Source organism: Pleurodeles waltl, chromosome 9, assembly GCF_031143425.1.
Source record: "Pleurodeles waltl isolate 20211129_DDA chromosome 9, aPleWal1.hap1.20221129, whole genome shotgun sequence".
In the NCBI taxonomy this organism is placed as follows: Eukaryota; Metazoa; Chordata; class Amphibia; order Caudata; family Salamandridae; genus Pleurodeles; species Pleurodeles waltl.
This window is the reverse complement of record NC_090448.1, coordinates 667247839-667267123: the sequence shown is the minus strand read 5'-3', so window position 1 is coordinate 667267123 and position 19285 is coordinate 667247839. Positions and strand designations below refer to the sequence as shown.

Genomic DNA, 19285 nt, shown 5'->3' with positions numbered 1-19285 from the left:
CCAAATGTTTCAGACCTTTAGTTATGCTAACCTAATAAAACATCCAATGCACATTCGAAAAACATGCTTATAAGTGCATCATGCAATTATAAATGAAAGAAGGAATTATAAATGAAACTTGATTATATGGCATTCAACATAGCAATATATAACAAAATGTAAGGATATAAATGTGGGTGAATACTACAATTCAGCATCTGAATGTCAAACATTAGAGCACACATACATGAACTACTAATCCTCTACTGTGAATGCTTAGCTTTATATTAGTAAGGTTTTAGAACACAAGATATGTATTGTTGATTACAATTATTATGTCACTCCTATAACGCATGATGGTACAACCACAATTATGCGGCACTAGAATCTACTCCTAAACTTCCCACACACTCCTTCAACAATCTACTTCAACCAAGAAACTTTCTGAGCTTGTCTAAAATCCTTCTGTATTTCCACCTCACTGAAACCCTAGCAGCCCATCTTATTGGTCTTAATTTCCCATCCTTTTTAGGTTAATCAGTATTTTATGTTTTGTATCGAGAAACATGCATAATAAACAATAATTAAGGCCCTGATTTAGAGTTTGATGGGCCAGTACTCTGCCATAAACATGACAGATATCCTGTCCACCTTATTATAGGTGCATTATTAGCAGTATATTATCCCCCAATGCACTTGCAATGGACAGGATATAGGTCACAGATTCCCCGTCACCTGACTCTAAATCAGGTCCTCAGTGATCTACTATTAGTAGGAAATCATTAACATTCTAAAAAATTTGCAAACCAATAAAATGTTACTCTTGCTATCCAGATGAGTGTGTAGTTGTGTCAGTTGTTGTGGTTGTTCATGTGTGGATGCAGTGTGAATAATGTGTGTGTGTTGTGTCATGGATGCATGGCAATGTGTGTTTACGGCATGTACGTGTTGTGTGGTGTTGGAATGCCAATGGGTTATAGTGTGTGTGTGGTGTAGTGTGTTGTGCAGGAGGATACATATGGCTAAGGTACAGTGTGTGTGTGAGAATTTCTTTTATTCCATTACCACTGCTTTAGTACGATGTCAATTGGGTTCATCTACGGGCCCCCTCCATCAGCAATCTGCTGCCAGTAGGACTGTAACATCTAACTAGAGTCAGCGGGAACCCGTCAGCCTGACAGCTAGGAAGAGCACTCTGTTGTGGCGGTATGTGTCTTTGCCGCGATACAATTAAATACGGCGGGCAGAACACCGTCAAATCAGGTCCTAAACCACAGCAGATTGGCAGGACTACCGCCAAGATCAAAATCAGGCCCTTATATTTTGGCGGACCGGTAACTGTCACAGCGATGGCGAACATCCCGTCCAGCAAAATCTAAATCCCATTGTTTCCTACGGGATTTAGACTTCGGCGGACAAGATATCTGTCACCGTTGTAATGGAGTAACCCCTCTGCCGAAATTTAAATTAGGCCCGAAGTGTTTACAGTGTGTGTTTTCTGCATCACTGTTTTTTAAAGAGATGGCCTTGCTGCCTGGATCTACATAGTTTATAGCCTGTCCGTTAACATTTTAGGGGACCTGTACACATAATGTAGTAGTGATTTGGCTTCGCCACTCCAAGGAATCTGCACTACTTCACACAGAGATTGTCTTTGGGAATGCAGAGTACTGTAATCTCTGTTTTCACCCACACTGATAAATTCCTCTTCTCCAATAATAGATTCTGGCACTTGGTGACGTTTCAGCATCTTTTTTCCATCTGTAGGTTGTGGTTGTTCATAAGTTGGTCCAAACGTTGAATATAAATATTGAAACAAAGGGAAATAGTTACCGGTGCAAGGGTTTACCATTCCGGACCCTATGGTGAAAATATAATTACGATTGCCTGTTGCCCTTTGCCCAGAGTCAGGAGGACTTTTCATATAATAGATATTGAGGCGTTGTTCCCTTTAGGGGCTGACGCCAAATTAGCGGTCATGAAGTAAGTTTAGTTCCCCCACGTGAATCTGTGTTTAGAGACCTCAGTTACAATATTTTGCTAGGGTAAAGGAAGTTTGATATTGTGTTTTTTTCTTAGGCATCCTCCTTGAATTAGCTGTAGGGTTTCAGAACGGAGGTACTTGTTGCACGTTTCATGCTAATAGATACTACAACATTAGAGAGCACAGCAGTCAAAATGTTTTCAATCTCAGAAAGATATGATGCCAGACACTGCACCTATAACCTGATGTGTTAGATGTTAAGATCTGAAAGGCTAATTTGCTCCTCTCTTCAATGGTTACAGTTTTGAATAAGCAAAATGCTGAGAAAATAGTGGGTAGGGCTAGTAAAGTGTTTTGATTGGTGTGGATGGTTGCTTACATTCTCTCAAAAATTCGTTATGTATGGTCAAAAGGTGACACTAACATCACACTGCCAATTGGTCTGACAAAAGGCGCTTTAGTAAGTCTCCATTGATGAGGTTAGTAAATAACGCCCTATTCACGCCGTTGGCTGCTATATGGTATCATCTGTTGCTAGGTATCCATCACTTGTTGTCTCACCTAGAGCTCAAACTGACATCATCAGCTCCCGAGTTTAAGGACTGTCTTTTTTTAGGTTGGACAGCAATAAGTTGTGACATTGGTTAGTGATTGCCTATGCCTCTTTAGTGTGACAGAGGCAGTTTTGTTCAGTGTCTTGATATGTTATTAGGGGATGTTTTTGGGAGTATTTCTAGGTCTGTGCTGTTTTGTGTGTTAAACTGTGATGTACAAGTTGTGGAAGAGGTCATTGTATAATTTCTTGAGTCTGTTGTTTTGTACGGTCAATGAGTGACAAACGAAGAAGCAGGAAAGTTATCATTGAATAGCCTGACCAAGAATGGGATCATGTGGGCTTGACCGATGTTTCAATATTGTAGGCTGGTCAGTAGGGTTGATCAATGATGTGAGTGGCATCTTTAGGCAAACTCCGGTGCTGTCATATTTTCTCAGAATTATATTGTGAGTTTGTTTTTGGGTATGGTCATTCACAGGACCTCTGACGGTAGGATGTTTTGGGCAGTTATTAGGTTGAAGAATTGCGCGCCAAAAAAATTCTAATGGTTCAGTGTGCGATCAACACTAGTGTTTACAGTGTAACAAACAGCCCCAGCTTAGAAGACCTCAAAATGCTTTGTTCTCAGTACAGGAAGGTCATTAGTAAATACCACAGCTACTCCCTCTCCACTGTATTTTTTGTAGATTAATGTGTGTTCTGAAAGAATCAGCTCAGCCACTATTAATTAAAGTGTTATCCCAAAACCAAATTTTCACCAATTTGAGAAATTGCCTCCTAGTTGCCAGCCTTTGGTAGGATCCCCCAGTAATGTTTAAGTTCAGTCAGTAGTATCTCCATCTCTGAGCACAAGAGCAAGGGATGGCAAAGACATTAGCCCTGGCTTTGATCCTGAAACCCCTGTGTCTCTGACAGTGAGTGATGGTGCCACGAGATGAGCTTAAACGTTCAGTCTGTGCGGGGCTCTTTGCTCTCTGCTGCTACCTAGGCAGTGACCCCCGTTGGCTAGACAGGCACTGAGCAATGCAGGTCAAAGGGAAAATAATGCCCAGCAGCCTAGGGATAGAAGAACTCCTTCTCTTCATCACATGCAACAAGCCAGGCAAATGTATGCCTAAGCGGAAGTGCCATCAAGGCCACTATGTAAACTTACTTGAACAGATGGGCACTTGAGACTCGGTGCTAACGTGCATGTGCTCTATTCCCTAAAATGTTGTATGATTGGCTTACACCTGTTTAGCATATTTAATTTACCTGTAAGTTCCTCGAAAAAGGGGTAAACCATATACCCAGGGCCCGTACATTAAATGCTACTAATGGGCCTACAGCACTGATTGCACCACCCACAGAAGTAACCCACCAAACCTGTCTCAGGGCTGCCACTGCAGGGCACTCATGCAGAGTTTACTGCCACATTGACTTGGCAATTCAAACTACTTGCAAGGCCTAAACTCCTCTATCAGTACACCTAAGTCACCCCTAAGGTAGGCCCTACGTAGCTCTATGGGCAGGGTGTTCTGCATGTAAAAGGTGGGACCTGTACTTTTACGTTTTGCATGTCCTGGCAGTGACAAACAGTCTATTTCGTTTTTCACTACTGTGAGGGCTGCTTCTCTCATAGGTCAGCATTGAGAATTGCTTTATATATGTCTAAGTGGTAATTTCCGATCGGGAAAGAGTAGCGTGGGCATGTTAAGTATGTTCGGATTGGAAGTGAGAAATCCTGCTTACTGGTGTAGTTGGATTTTACATTACTATTATAGAAATGTCACTTTTAGAAAGTGGGAATTTCTCTGTGCTTATAAATATGTGCTTTGCTGCCTGACTTTAATCCACAAGTAGGGCAGAGTGACAGCTACACTTTGTACATACTTTCCAGACAGTAATCACACAGGAGGGGATGGGTGCATCTGCATACTGATGGTCTTCCTGACCAGGGAGAGAAGAATGTCAATAGGCTGTGTTCCTGCATCACACAATGGGCTGATTTATCCACTACTGATTTCTGGAGCCAGGGCTCAGTTGAAAGGGGTTGTATTACACTTGAAAGGGTCCCTTTGAAGTCACCCCTGAACAAAGACATTTTGGAGTATAAGTACAGAGGTTCTTACCCCATGATGTTTAGAGCACTTTTGGAACTTGGACTGAATCTTTGTCAGAAGGACTGCTTTGCTGCACAAAGAACTCATGTGAATTGCTCTTCTGCTGTTGCCCTGCCACTTACTACTTGTTGGGTGGCCTAAAGGACACTGGATTGCTTTTCTGCTCATTGCCCTGCTGCCAGCTGTCCCATGACTCTGGCTTCATTGGCACGGCTGGACTGCCAGGTGGAACCGCCATTTTTGCTTTGATGAGCTGGCCTTCTGCACCACTACTGCCCCCATCCGAGTGTTCGTCTAGGGCTTGGTGGCCAACCCTGTGTCTTTCACCTTCTAGCGCGTGGTGAGCACTGTGTGTTGCTCCTAGCATTGTGAGAGACTGATCTCTGTACTTCTCAGCGTGGCACATGTGATGGGTTTCATTGGTACTGGTGATAGAACGAGGCGAGTCCTGCCTCATTAGAACCAATAGCGTGCATCGAGAGCTTCTCATTTGAAAAGACAGTGGCAGGTGTTTCCCCCAGGGCGGACCCTCCTGCAAAGGAAAGCACACTGTGCAGCAATCCTCGGCAGGGTTTTATGCCCGAAGCACCCGCTCCCCCTTGCTAGCACCGTCCTCATCGTCTATGCGCTCTTGCCACACAAGCAGCGCGGGCTAACCCCCCCACCCCTCTTCAGCGGTGGCCACTTCAGCAACCAGGGAAAGAGTCGGCCTGAGTCCTCGTGTGGTGGTATGCCCCCCAAGCTGCATTGTGGGTGAGCAGCTCAGCGAGGGTGGGTTTAAGGAGGTAGACCTAGCCCTTGAGGGTCACAGAAGTCTTCCCCCAGCACCGTTAAAGGGTGCCCATAAATTAGAAACATCCTCCGAGGTTGGGCATGTCCCCACGTGGAGCACAGTGGGTGAATAGGGCTCAGGGGGAACAGAAAAAATAACTGCCCACGCTCCTTCACGGGAGGCTCTAGAGAGTCATCTGAGGTCTCCTGCATGTCCCCCTGAGTTTGGGCTGTTCAGGTGGCAACACGCACTCGCGGGCCACGGCCCCCTTGTTGCATTCTGCATGCAAGGGCACTAGGAGGGTTTTCCCATGATCCTCTGCCCTGTGCGTGCCCCTCCCCTTGCAAACATAATTGGGGCACTTGCTGGATGACACCTTACAGGGGAAGTCCCCAATGGAGGCCTCAATCTTGTTTTTCCCACCCAACACCATAATTACCATATTAATGACAATAAGCCCGCAGGTGCTGCTAGGCCCCAGGGTTGGAGCCCGATTACCACCTAAAGTGTAGTAGGAGTGCAGGTACGCTGCTCCCTATATGTATAGAATGAAAATTTATGATTTACGTGTTATCTGTTGGATTCCTTGTACTCATGCGTAGGATAGGCCTCCTGGTAGAATCAGGCCAACAAGTTTGTTCGCAAGGGTCACAGTGACGCGCTTAACTCAGGCTCACTTTGGTAGTGATTCAGTCACAGCAGTGTAGTCTGCTTTGGCACATTTAAGGACAGTGCCTTGGTGCAGGCTATGGTGCAGGCCAGTTTCAGGCAAGAGATTTGACACTCCGACCCATAAGCTCACCAGTCCTCTCTCCCGAGTTCCTCTGGGCATTTGCACCTTCATGTCTGGTGCTCTCATTCTCACTTCTGTGGAAGGTCAGCCTCCAGGTGCATCAGGACAGCTCTTTCTTCCAGGTCAAACATCAGGTGATGTCCCCTCACCTATGGGAAGCTGGCTGGCAATCAGACACCAGCATTAGTTGCAAAGTCTTCCTCTGGGTACTATGGGGAGCACCTCTTTATATGGTCAAAGAAAACTTGGAATGAAACCCTGTGTGTGTCATCGGCTCCTGCACTGATACAGATGAAGTAGAGAGGGGATGTGGATTATCTGTACCTTCAGAACAGTTTGAGTTGGTCCTTCTTTCATGTGTTCTTTCCAGGATATCTTCAAAACACAACATTTGTGTAAAGTGATGCTCCTCACAGCTGACTCATCTCCAGTGTGGTGTATCCACAACAGAGACACAAGGAGGTCTCAGATTTCTGCACCAAGCTCTCAATAGCAACTAATAACTGTGATCAGGAAAAAAGTATAAAAAGAATGGCCCCTGTTGGAACAACCTTCATCTCCGCCAACTACTAAAGGCAGCACTCAGGAAGACTAGTCAGCAGCTCCTTGCAGCAAAAGGACCTAACTTAAGTTCTGAAGGGAGTCCTGAACCCTGTTTCGCCCACCTCGTTGCCTAGGTCTCCATGCTTCAGTTTCAGGAATGCCAGAAATACACTTTCACTATCTGAGAAAAGAATCTCACCTCCATCCTGTGCACATGGACAGGCCAGGAGCTTCCAGAATGGAACCACTGCCTCCATTAATTTGGTTCATTCATACACACGATGTGTGATCACATAGGCTACACAAGCAAACATGCACTGGGATGTTAGCACTAGGTCCTGGGTGATGTATAGCTGTGGAACTTTATGAGTGGGCCAATAGGCCTCAACTCATGTGACAATGATAAAAAAAAATGGTATGGTCATAACCACTGATTCATAAAACATGGTGCACTGCTAGTACCAGTCTACTTGATATACCCATTACAGGAGTGGTCGGCCACTGTTAAATAAAGCAGAGTACGTTTTCTGCCCCTTCCAGGTCCAGTACCTCAGTCATGTCAAGGCCCAGGCCTAGACTCTCACAAAACTATATTAGAAGAAACCTAGGGCCTAAATTGAAAACCCGAATACTAGATACTCACAGTTGGACACTCAGGGCAGGGAAGTGTGATTGTACTCCATGCAGGAGATATTCCCATCCCAACATCCTTGTTAACGCCTGGTTCAAGGAGGCATTTGTTATGCAAAGCCTGGTCTGGCTTTCCCAATAGCTCAGACTCAGCATCAGAATCTACAGGTGTTTGCACCATCTGCCAAAGTAACACTCTAGTAAACCCTCTTGATGCAAAATGATAAAAAGTAGCCCAAATCGCTTTTTGCACTGAGAAAATGGCATCTTTCCATAGCAAAACTCCTTTTGCTCTGGAAAGGAAATACCAATGAGTCACTCTGCAATAAATCAAAGTATTAATAAACCTGGGCCCCCGAGCTTCCAATCAAAGTCATCAGCATATGGCCTTGCCCACATTTTCTAGAAAATACAAGGTAAACCCAGTGTAAGATTTGACAGCTGTCCAATGAAAGCAATAAACCCCAGACATATCAGGAAGAGACAGAAGCATCTAGCTACTCATTAAATTAGTAGGTTGTGCTACTTGACAATAAAATGGCTGCAGTGCAAATAATTTGGAGAATATGTCAGATAGCATATTTTACAATTACAGATTGGGCAAAAGGAGTCTAGTGCGCAAATTTACCTTTTTTATTTTCCCCTACCTTTCACGTTTCGAGAGATCCTTTTCCCATCTCACACTTGCACAGAAGACATTCTGTCTATTTGATGGAGTTCCACACACGTAGACTGTGGAATTACTCAGCCGTTTCATCGTTAACCCCTGTCAGGGATCTTTCTGTGGATTCCTGATATTCATAAATCATTACTTATTTTACTGTAAAACATAGGCCATAAATGTCTTTCCCAATCCGGTCTCATGTGTCTAATTTGTTTTGACAACTATGCATTACACTACTTACTGAAATGTATGTGCATGTATGCACATATATATATTTTTATGCCATGGCAGTGAAACTAAAGGTCGCCAATAACACGTCATTTAAAGCAAATGTTCTAAAAGACACAAGTTCATGTATTTATTGCTATATTGCAAAGGTCAGAGTCAACTTTATTAGACACAGTATGGCAAAAGCGAAACAAGAATTACAGTTTTAGGGCCTCAAGGATTTTGCAGGTAACAATACATCATCACTACTCAGGCAGGGGAAGGACATCATTACCCACTCCACACACTCATATATTACCTAGTGGCCGTCGACACAAGGAAGTTTATTTTTTATTTGTGTTCATTCGGTCTAGAAACGTAGACCATTAAAATTCAAAAATAACAGTCTTACATGGTGAATTTGAGCCGTTAAAATTCATAATAACAGTCATACATAATACTGATAAAACCCAATAGCCAGCAAACGGGTAAAATGTTATGGGGGAATCCTTAGAACTTAAGCTATGATCATACTTAAAATACAATAAAAGGGACATACAAAAATAAAAGAACTTTGATAAAACACTTGTGTCCATCATACAAATATATACAGCTATTACCTTCCATGGAACTTTACTCAGTATCTTAGCTAATTTATAAGCAAATAAAATTCAGTGTCATATATAAAATGTTTTATCAAGTGTCGTGGCAAATTTTGGGTGGAAGTTCATCTCTATAAATTTATGGGGTCTCTACTACTCATATAAGAGACCATGAGTTCCTAATAAGGGGCCAGATGTAGCAAAGGGTTTTTCCCATTCTGTGTCAATGGGAAAATGTGTTCGTACATATGGCCCTAGATTCCTAAAAAGACCACATAGAAGTTGAAAATTTTTTTTTTTTTTAAAAATTCACCTCAATATCAAATTGCATGACACATCTAAAAGATAAAAAACAGAGAAAAAGATGTCTTGTTAAAGTCTCCTTCTGTAGGCAGGAGAGGTGCCTAACCGACTCAAGGACCCTTGGCTGAGATATACCTACGGCGGATAAACCAGGCTTCAGATAGATATTTGGTGACTGAACAAACTACCAGTGTAGATGTATTGTGTTTGCATATTCTGATAGCGTTGGCTCTGTCCTGCAGTAGTACATTTTTACAGAGGGGAATGATCCACCTCCCTCTGGGGCTCTTGTATAAGGGGCAGAAAAACAGCATATGCTCAGTTGTTTCCTAACAATGGTGGCAAAGTATACATCTATCAGTTGAAGAGTTGCTTGGGGACCAGCGAGCCATGAAGCTGTTAATAGGCAGGGTGCCATATCTTAGCTGGAGATATAAGGCATGGGCATATGGAGGCATAGGGAGATTCATGAAGTTCTCGGGCCAGCGTTCATGTTTGAGTTGAAGAAATTCTATTGTTAGCCTGCCCGCCCTATTGTGATGCAGGGAATCTTCATTGATTTTCTCCCAATATCTTCTTTTGACAAGTTGCCTTGCATTGTTAGGGATCAGTTCAGGGTGTTTCCAGTAATGGGGAAATCCTATTTTGTCCCAGGCAGATTTCATCTCCTTCAGCCAAAGGATTTTTTCCGGTCCCTGGGGAGATGCTATGAGTTCTCTTATCGCCACCCTGAATGGTTCAAGTTCGACAGTTTTCCATAGACGGATCCAGTAAGAGTGGTCTCAGGCCAGCTATAGACACTAGGAAGTTATAGTTAGGACTCAGTTTCTATAGAAAAAACGTTTTTGTTTTGCTAATAACTTTGGCTCGGTTTGATGAATGTTCAAAATATTTTACAAACAAATATGATGCTCACTTTAGCGTCTGTCTGGAAAGGTTCAGGGTGATCTGTCAAGCGGGGGCCGAGAAAAAGGAGGGGAGCCCAAAATGCTTTTTGCCGAGGCATTTTTCCATAGGGATTTTGAACAGGAATAATGCCCGAACGGTTGGACACATTACACCAAATTCGTCCGTAAGATAGTTCTTGGTCCAGAAAGCGACCTTTTTGTTATTTGGTGTAAAATTGTTCAGTAGTTTTGAGTAATTAATGAAAAAATGAATTTGTATATATAAGGACCCAAAGGCTCCATGAACCCTCCCAATCTTGTGCTGAGCTCTGACTGGCTGCCAACACTTCCTGGTTGAAGACTTTTGGAATAGGCTTCAGCTGAGTCCCAGAGAAAAAGATTGAAAGACCCCTTAGCTGTGGTCCCAGAAAGAACACCGTCACACACACCCTGAGCACAAATACATCATTTTAAAAAAAATTGGCAGGCGTTGCAGTAGATCCACGGATCTAACCAAAGGTTACAGGGACATTATAGTTAGGCTCACATTTTAAATGTACAAAACCACAGAAATTCGCCTGTAATAGTAGTTAGAGTTATCTCAAGTAACTATAACTCGTGCCCTAAGGTAATGATGCAGAGGGGGCCTATTACAAGGTGAGCTGGTGGTTCTTTGATGTAGTCTAGGATAAAATATGGAATAGAAGCAAAAATGAAACAATAGCTACTAGCTAGCTATACATTTTCTACAGCTGCAGTTAAGAGTAGTTAAGATCAATGATGAATGTCTCAGGTTCACTCTCCAGAAAGGTATCCTCTCTTATTTGCACTAGTGATAGAACCTATTTCTATAAAATTTTGATCCTGAGACGCACTTAACGAAATACCATTAGCAGACGAAGAGCACAAGCTGTGCCTGATCACTGATATCATATCACTAACTGACCCAAAGGGATCACTTCCAGCAGTTCTGGAAGAGTGTACTCTGCTTGAAAAGGTGTCAGGATTCCAAGTCAACATACAGAAATCTGTTATAGTGAATGTAGGAAGCTGCTTCTCTATATAGTGCACTAAAATGAAGTATACTGTGCACAAGGGTCCAGTGGATCCCCAATTGGTATTGCAGAGGTAATAGTAGATAGGACTAATGCTATATTTGTGGTAGTGCGGGCGAGCAGTTAGGCTTATCAGAGGTAGTGCCAAGCATTGTTGTACTCACAGAGGCAATAAGAGACACACAATCAAAGAATAAATCTGAGATCAATTTAGAAAAATAAAATTTCTGTTTATATATGTTTCAAACCCAAAAACTTCATAATCAGGTAAGTAGATTTTCAACCATAAGTACTTTGGACTTTCAAAGTATTCACTTAGTTACATTTTTCAGTTCAACAATGTTAACCTATGGGAGGTAAACAAGAATGCAGTTCTGCCTGTAAGTATATGACTTACAAATCCAGTCTTTGGGGTTTTAGGTCAACATCAGACAAGGATCAAATAAGTACCAAGAGTGCACCCTCAGTGGCACAGGGGTATCTGGGTGCAGAGGTCAAATTTGGAGGCGGATGCCCAATGTTAACCAATTGAGACTGGGGGTACACGAAGATGTGCTGCTCATGGGTGAGTAAAGCGGCATCAGAGGTCGATCTCCTGGGGTTGAGGTAAGCTTAAGGGGGGCCACAAGGCAGCACCAAACTTACACCCTCAGCAGCACTGGGGAAGCTGGGTTCAGAGTGCCAACACAGCATCAGGCGCCCAATGTTAACCATTTGAGACTGGGGGTAACCAACCAAAGACGTGTTCCTACCAGTGAGTAAAGCGATGTCAGGGGTCGGTTTCCTGGGGTTGAGGTAAGCAGGGGGGGCACAAAGCAGCACCAATATTACGCCCTCAAGGGCACAGGGGTGGCCAGGTGCAGAGTGTCAACCACGCATCGAGCGCTTAATGTAAGTCAATGGGGGAGATCAGTTTTGAAAAAAGGCTGCAGGCTCAGGCCAGGAGGCTGAAGGAAGAAAACCCAGAGCTGGTCAGGTAAGGTCTGATACTAGGGGACATAGGGACATTGACGGCCCAGCTTCCCAAGGCCCAGGGGTTCCCACTACAGGGGTGTCTTTTGGTGTTGGGAACCGCTTAACAGGCAGGTTGTGGCTAGGGGGAGTCATGGTTTGAGGTTGCAGCATTTGAGGCAGAGTCCGGCAGGGGTCAACCCATGGTGGACTTAATCACTGGGGAACCTTCACAGAACTGGTGGGCCACTTGGACTTGGACGTCGGGTGCAGAGGTGGATCTAGAGGCGGTTTTGTTGTTCCTCAGGGCAAAGTTTTACTAATGAAGTTGGTTTCTTCTTGAACAGGTCCGCAGTTCTCGAGAGATCTAGATCTTTGTCAAAGGCAGGCATGCCTCTCAAAGCTTTAGAGGTCGTTGGGCTGCAGGGAAGGTCATCTTTTGGTGCACAATCATTGAGGGCTGCCGACAGGCCGGTAGGACAGGGGCCAAGTCAGTTGGTGTCTGTAATCTTCTCTGCTGGTGCGAATCTGTAGTGTCCAGCTCTTCTTAGGTAGTCTGGAATCCGAGTTCTATGGTTCAGGGGTGCTACCTAAATACTGCGTTTAGGGGCACTACAGGAAGTGCCAAGTGGTAGCTAATGGGCTACTCACCTTTAGGGCGATTACACCCTTTTTAGACCACTTCTTTTGGGAAGTGGGCATAACTCTGACCCTAGTGGCCCAATTTCTTCCAAACAAGATGGAGGAACTTAAAAATTTGTGTCCACTTCAAGCTCGTCCACCTTTAAGGTGGGACTGGCATGAAGTGGGCACTCATTCTAATTTAACAAATTTTCCCACCTGTGCTGGTGCCAAAAGTGGGGTCAGGACAGGGGGGTTGGTCATCTCCAACATCTGGAGAGACCTGGGCTGCATTACAAAGGTGGCAAGGCCTTTGAGGCTCCCCGCCCTGGAATGTCCATCTTGCCTGGGACAGGAAGTCACACCTCTGCCCAGAGCAGGCCTTTGTTCAGAGCCCTTGATAGCGTTAGCTCTCACTTCAGGGGGCCAGAACTCTGTCTAAGGTGGCTGCACTGGTTTTCACCTGCCCATGTTGACGGTAGTAGGTGGTAGGTCTTCAGGGGACACCTCCAAGGTGCCCTCTGAGTGCATGTATAAATAAATCCATCACTGGATTCAGTGAGGCATTATTAATACAAAATGTTTGGTACCAAACATCCCTATCTCCAGTGAAGCCATCATGTAGCTGGGGAACTCCTAATGACCAGTGCCCAGCACATGTACTTAAAATGGCTTCCCTGTTCACTTACTATGTCTGAGAACTGACAAAGACATAGCAGGGGGATATCTGCTCATGCAGGTAAGCCCTCATATGCAATATAAGGCACCCTGCCTTTAGGGCTGGAAGACCTACTGGAGGGGTGACTTACATATTTTGCATGCAGTATAAAGGGGACAGGGCACACAGACTAGGTGCCATGTCATGTTTTCATTATAGTTCTTCACAAAGACACGCAGCCTTTGAAAGCAGCACTGTGTGCACTTAGTGAGAGGGCCCCTGAGGGTAGCACAATTTATTCTCCAGCCCTCTGGGGCCTTCCGTTAGTACCCCATGCCCTAGGTACCAGGGGTATCATTTATTAGGGTCTTAGTGTAGCTGAAGGTTTGCCAATTGGGACACAATTACTGCAGTTTTTGGGGAAGAGAGATCTAGCACTGGGGGCCTGTTTAGCAGACACCCAGTGCACTTTCAGTCAAAATTGCACCAGACACCAGGCAAAAAGTGGGTGGGTGACCATGTCAAAAGAGGCACTTTTCTACAACGAAAGAGGATGAAACTAACCCTTCCCAGGAAAGTCTTCATCTTCTAAGAGGGTGAACCTGGAATGACCATCGGCATTGGCATGGTCAGTCCCAGGTCTGTGTTCCACTGTAAATTCCATTCTCTGTAGGGTGATGAACCACCTTAACCATTTGGGGTTTTCACCTTTCATTTGCATCAGCTATCTGAGAGGCCTGTGGTCAGTCTGAACTAGGAATGATAACCAAACAAGTATGGTCTCAGTTTCTTCAGGGACCAAACCACAGTGAAGGCTACCCTCTCAATGGCACTCCAACGCTGCTCTCAGGGAGTTAACCTCCTGCTAATGAAAGAAACAGGTTGGTCATGGCCATCATCAATTTGGGACTGGACAGCTCCTATCCCATGTCCAGAGGCATCTGTCTGCACAATGGACTGTTTAGAGTTATGGGGTGTTTTTAGAACAGATGCTAAGGGCATTGCTTCTTTCAGGGTGTCAAAGGCCTTTTGACAGCTGACTGTCCAGTTTACCTTTTTGGGCATCTTCTTGGATGTGAGTTCTGTGAGGGATGCCACAATGGTGCCATAGCCCTTCACAAATCATCTGTAATACCCAGTCAAGCCAAGGAATGCCCAGACTTGGGTCTGGGTTATTGGAGATTCCCAGTCCAGAAATGTCTGGATCTTGGGATGAAGTGGTTGAATGTGGCCCTACCTACTAGGTGTCCCAAGTATATAACCTTACCCTGCCCTATCTTGCACATGCTTTCTCGATAGTGAGGCTTGCACTTTTCTAAGCATCGAGGATCTTTCTGAGGTGAACCAGGTGATCCCGCCAGGTAGAGCTGGAGACAGCAATATCATCTAGATATGCTGCACTAATGTCTTCTAACCCAGCAAAGACTTTATTCACCAGCCTCTGGAAGGGGCAGGGGCATTCTTGAGACCAACGGGGGGCATAACAGTGAACTGATAATGCCCATCAGGAGGAGAGAATGCAGACCTTTATTTTGCTCGTGTAGTCAGGTCAATCTGCCAGCACCCTGATGTGAGATCAAAAGTACTCAGTTACTTGGCTGCTTCCAATCTGTCAGTAAGTTCATCTGCTCTTGAAATTGGGTGGGCATCTGTTTTGGTCACTTCATTGAGATCCCTATAGTGCACAGAGAATGCCATCTCTTTCTTTCGACCCTGGGACCGAGGTTTGGGGAAGGCATGACTGAGATGGCCCAGGTGCTCTCTGAGTGCTCAGTGACTCCCAATTCCAGTATCTTGCTGACCTCAGCTTTGATGCTAACCTTGATATGGTCAGATTGTCTGTAGATCTTGGTTTTGACACGTAAACTGTCTCCAGTGTCCACATCATGGGTAAACCAGGTAGTTCTGCCAGGGGTCAAGGAGAAGAGTTCAGCAAATTAGTACAAGTCCTGCCTGCAGTCAGTCTGCTGCTGGTCAGAGAGGGTGTCTGAAAAGACTACTCCCTCAACTAAGCCATCCCTGGGATTGCAGGAGCGGAGACCAGGGAAAGGCTCACTCTCAATTCCCTGCCCCTCATTTGTTACCATGAGCATGGTCATTTCAACTTGGTCATGATAGGTTTCCAGGCGGTTTGCATGGATTACCATCTTGAGATTCCTGCAACAGCCAAAGTCCACCAGATAGGTGACTTCCCCTTTCTTCTCTAGGATGGGGTAGAGTCCACTTCACTTGCCTTGGAGGGCCCTAAGGGCCACAGGCTCTACCACCCACACCTTCTGCCCACGTTGGTATACAACCAGTGCAGCTTTTTGGTCAAACCAGAGCTTCTTGAGCTCTTGGCTGGCATCAAGGTTTTTTTTAATGTACTCAGCCATACTTGAACGAAGGCCAAGCACATAATCCACTATGTCCTGGTTGAGCTATCTGGGAGGTCTCTCCCATCCTTCCTTTACAAGGCAAAGTGGTCCCCTAACAGGATTCCCACACAAAAGTTCAAATGGGGAGACACCTGCTTCATTCTGTGATACTCTCCTGTAAGCAAAAAGCAGGCATGAATGTAAGACATCCCATCTCTTTCTGAGTTTTTCAAGGAGCCTATCAACCATGCATTTGAGAGTCTTGTTAAATCTCCCAACAAGACTATTGCACTGGGGGTGATGTGAAGTTGTGAACTTATAGGTTGCACAACATTCAGACCACATGTTCTTCAGGTAGCCAGACATGAAGTAGGAACCTCTGTCTGACATCACTTATTTAGGAAAGCTCACTATGGTAATAATACATATGAGGCCCTAGCTAATGCAGAGGCAGTAGTAGTCCTTAGGGAGGTTTCTTCGGGGTACCTGGTGGCATGATCTACTTCCACCAGTATAAATCTGTTTCCTGATGCTGTGGGAGAGTCAAGAGACCAACAATGTTGATCCCAACCATTTGAAATGGAACCCCAACCACTGAAAGTGAAATTAAGGGGCCCTTGATTGTCCATCTGTCTTGCCACTGGCCTGACAGGTGGTACAGGAGTTACAAAACTCCTTTATTTTCTGGGACACTTCTGGCCAGTAGAAGTGGTTGACCAACCAACTCCATGTTTTTGTCTGGCCAAGATGCCTGTAAGGAAATGCCTCCTTGGCATGGTTACCCCCTGGCTTTTTGCCTTTTGCTGATGCCAAGTTAGGATTGAAAGTGTGCTGGGACCCTCCTAACCAGGCCCCAGCACCAGTGTTCTTTCCCTAAACTGTACCTTTGCTTCCACAATTGGCACAGCCCTGGCGCTCAGATATGTCCCTTGTAAATGGTACCCCTGGTACCAAGGGCCCTGATGCTAGGGAAGGTCTCTAAGGGCTGCAGCATGTCTTATGTCACCCTGGGGACCCCTTCACTCAGCACATGCACACTGCCTCACAGCTTGTGTGTGCTGCTGAGGAGAAAATGGCTAGGTTGACATGGCACTGCCCTCAGAGTGCCATGCCAACCTCACACTGCTTGTGGCATAGGTAAGTCACCCCTCTAGCAGGCCTTACAGCCCTAAGGCAGGGTGCACTATACCACAGGCGAGGGCATATGGCATGAGCACTATGCCCCTACAGTGTCTAAGCAAAACCTTAGACATTGTAAGTGCAGGGTAGCCATAAGAGTATATGGTCTGGGAGTTTGTCAAACACGAACTCCACAGTTCCATAAGGGCTACACTGAAATCTGGGAAGTGTGGTATCAAACTTCTCAGCACAATAAATGCACACTGATGCCAGTGTGGAATTTATTTTAGAATGCACCCAGAGGGCATCTTAGAGATGCCCCCTGAATACCAATCCGACTTCTAGTGTTAGGCTGACCAGTTTCTGCCAGCCTTCCACACCAGACGAGTTGCTGGCCACATGGGGAGAGTGCATTTGTCACTCTGTGGCCAGGACCAAAGCCTGTACTGGGTGGAGGTGCTTCTCACCTCCCCCTGCAAGAACTGTAACACCTGGCAGTGACTCTCAAAGGTTCACCCCCTTTGTTACAGCACCACAGGGCATCCCAGCTAGTGGAGATGCCCACCCCTCCGGCCACTGCCCCCACATTTGGCGGCAAGGCTGGAGGAGATAATTGGAAAAACAAGGAGGAGTCACCCACCAGTCAGGACAGCCCCTAAGGTGCCCTGAGCTGAGGTGACCCCTGCCTTTAAATATCTTCCATCTTAAGTTTGGAGGATTCCCCCAATAGGATTAGGGATGTGCCCCCTTCGCCTCAGGGAGGAGGCACAAAGAGGGTGTAGCCACCCACCAGGACAGTAGCCATTGGCTACTGCCCTCCCAGACCCAAACAAACCCCTAAATTTAGTATTTAGGGGCACCCAAGAACCCAGGAAATCAGATTCCTGCAACCTGAAACAAGAAGAAGGACTGATGATCTGTAAGCCCTGCAGAGACAACGGAAGACGACAACTGCTTTGGCCCCAGCCCTACCGGCCTGTCTCCTGACTCGAAAAACTGCAACAGTAACGCATCCAACAGGGACCAGCAACCTCTGAAGCCTCAGAGGACTGCTCTGAAGCTAAGGACCAAGAAACTCCCGAGAGCAGTGGCTCTACTCAACAACAAGCAACAACTTTACAACTTTCTTGCAACTTCTAAAGACTTCACTCTTCCCACCGGAAGCGTGAGACTTCACCCTCTGCACTCGACACCCCCAGATAGAGATCCAGATAACAAAAACCACAGGGAGGACTCCCAGGCTACTTCGACCCCGCGAGTAGCCCGAGACGACCCCCCTGGACCCCCACAACGACGCCTGCAGAGAGAACCCAGAGGCTCCCCCTGACCGTGACTACCTGTAACAAGGGACCCGCGCCTGGACCAAGCACTGCACCCGCAGCCCCCAGGACCAGAAGGAACCGAACCTCAGTGCAGGAGTGACCCCCAGGTGACCCTCTGCCTAGCCCAGGTGGTGGCTGGCCGGAGAAGCCCCCCTGTGCCCTGCCTGCACCGCTAGAGTGACCCCCGGGTCCCTCATTGAATCCAATACAAAACCCGATGTCTGCTTTGCACACTGCACCCGGCCGCCCCTGTGCCGCTGAGGGTGTGTTTTGTGTGCCTACTTGTGTCCCTAGTGCTCTACAAAACCCCACTCGTCTGCCACCCGAGGACGCAGGTACTTACCTGCTAGCAGACTGGAACCGGAGCACCCCTGTTCTTCATAGGCACCTATGTGTTTTGGGGACCTCTTTGACCTCTGCACCTGACCGGCCCTGATCTGCTGGTGTGGTAACTTTGGGGTTGCCTTGAATCCCCAATGGTGGGCTGCCTATGCCCAGGAACTGAGACTTGTAAGTGTCTTACTTACCTCACAATCTAACCAATACTTAACTCCCCCAGGAACTGTTGATTTTTGCACTTTTAAGTGTCTACTTTTAAAATAGCTTATTGTCATTTTAAGAAAAACTGTATATGTTATTGCTCTAATTCAAAGCTCCTAACCTACCTGTGTGGAGTACCTTGCATTTTATGTATTTACTTCAAATCTTGAACTTGTGGTTCTAAAAATAAATTAAGAAAATATATTTTTCCATATAAAAACTATTGGCCTGGAGTTAAGTCGTTGAGTGTGTGTTCCTCACTTATTGCCTGTGTGTGTACAACAAATGCTTAACACTACCTTCTGTTAAGCCTACTGCTCGACCACACTACAACAAAATAGAGCATTAGAATTATCTAATTTTGCCACTGTCCTACCTCTAAGGGGAACCCTTGGACTCTATGCACACTATCTCTTACTTTGAGATAGTATATACAGAGCCAACTGCCTACAATGCCCAACTAAGGGGATGTCATGGGCCAAAGTTAGGAGAAGCTCTCTGCATTGCAGAGGCACTACCAGTCTCTTGGTGGCACCAGGTCTAAGGTCTCTGGCCTTAGTATACAGGAGCCCCTTCTCCTAATAGGTCCTCTGGATACCACTAACATCACCTTTTTCCTGCGCAGCAGCCTGCTGCCTCA

The 19285-nt window shown here is 45.7% G+C and overlaps 1 long non-coding RNA gene across 1 annotated transcript in view; it reads right to left on the bottom strand.

Annotated features, from left to right (window-relative positions):
- Positions 1–19285, bottom strand: part of LOC138259843 (uncharacterized) — a 138700-nt gene that overhangs the window by 8239 nt on the left and 111176 nt on the right. The gene's annotated exons all lie outside the window — the stretch shown is intronic.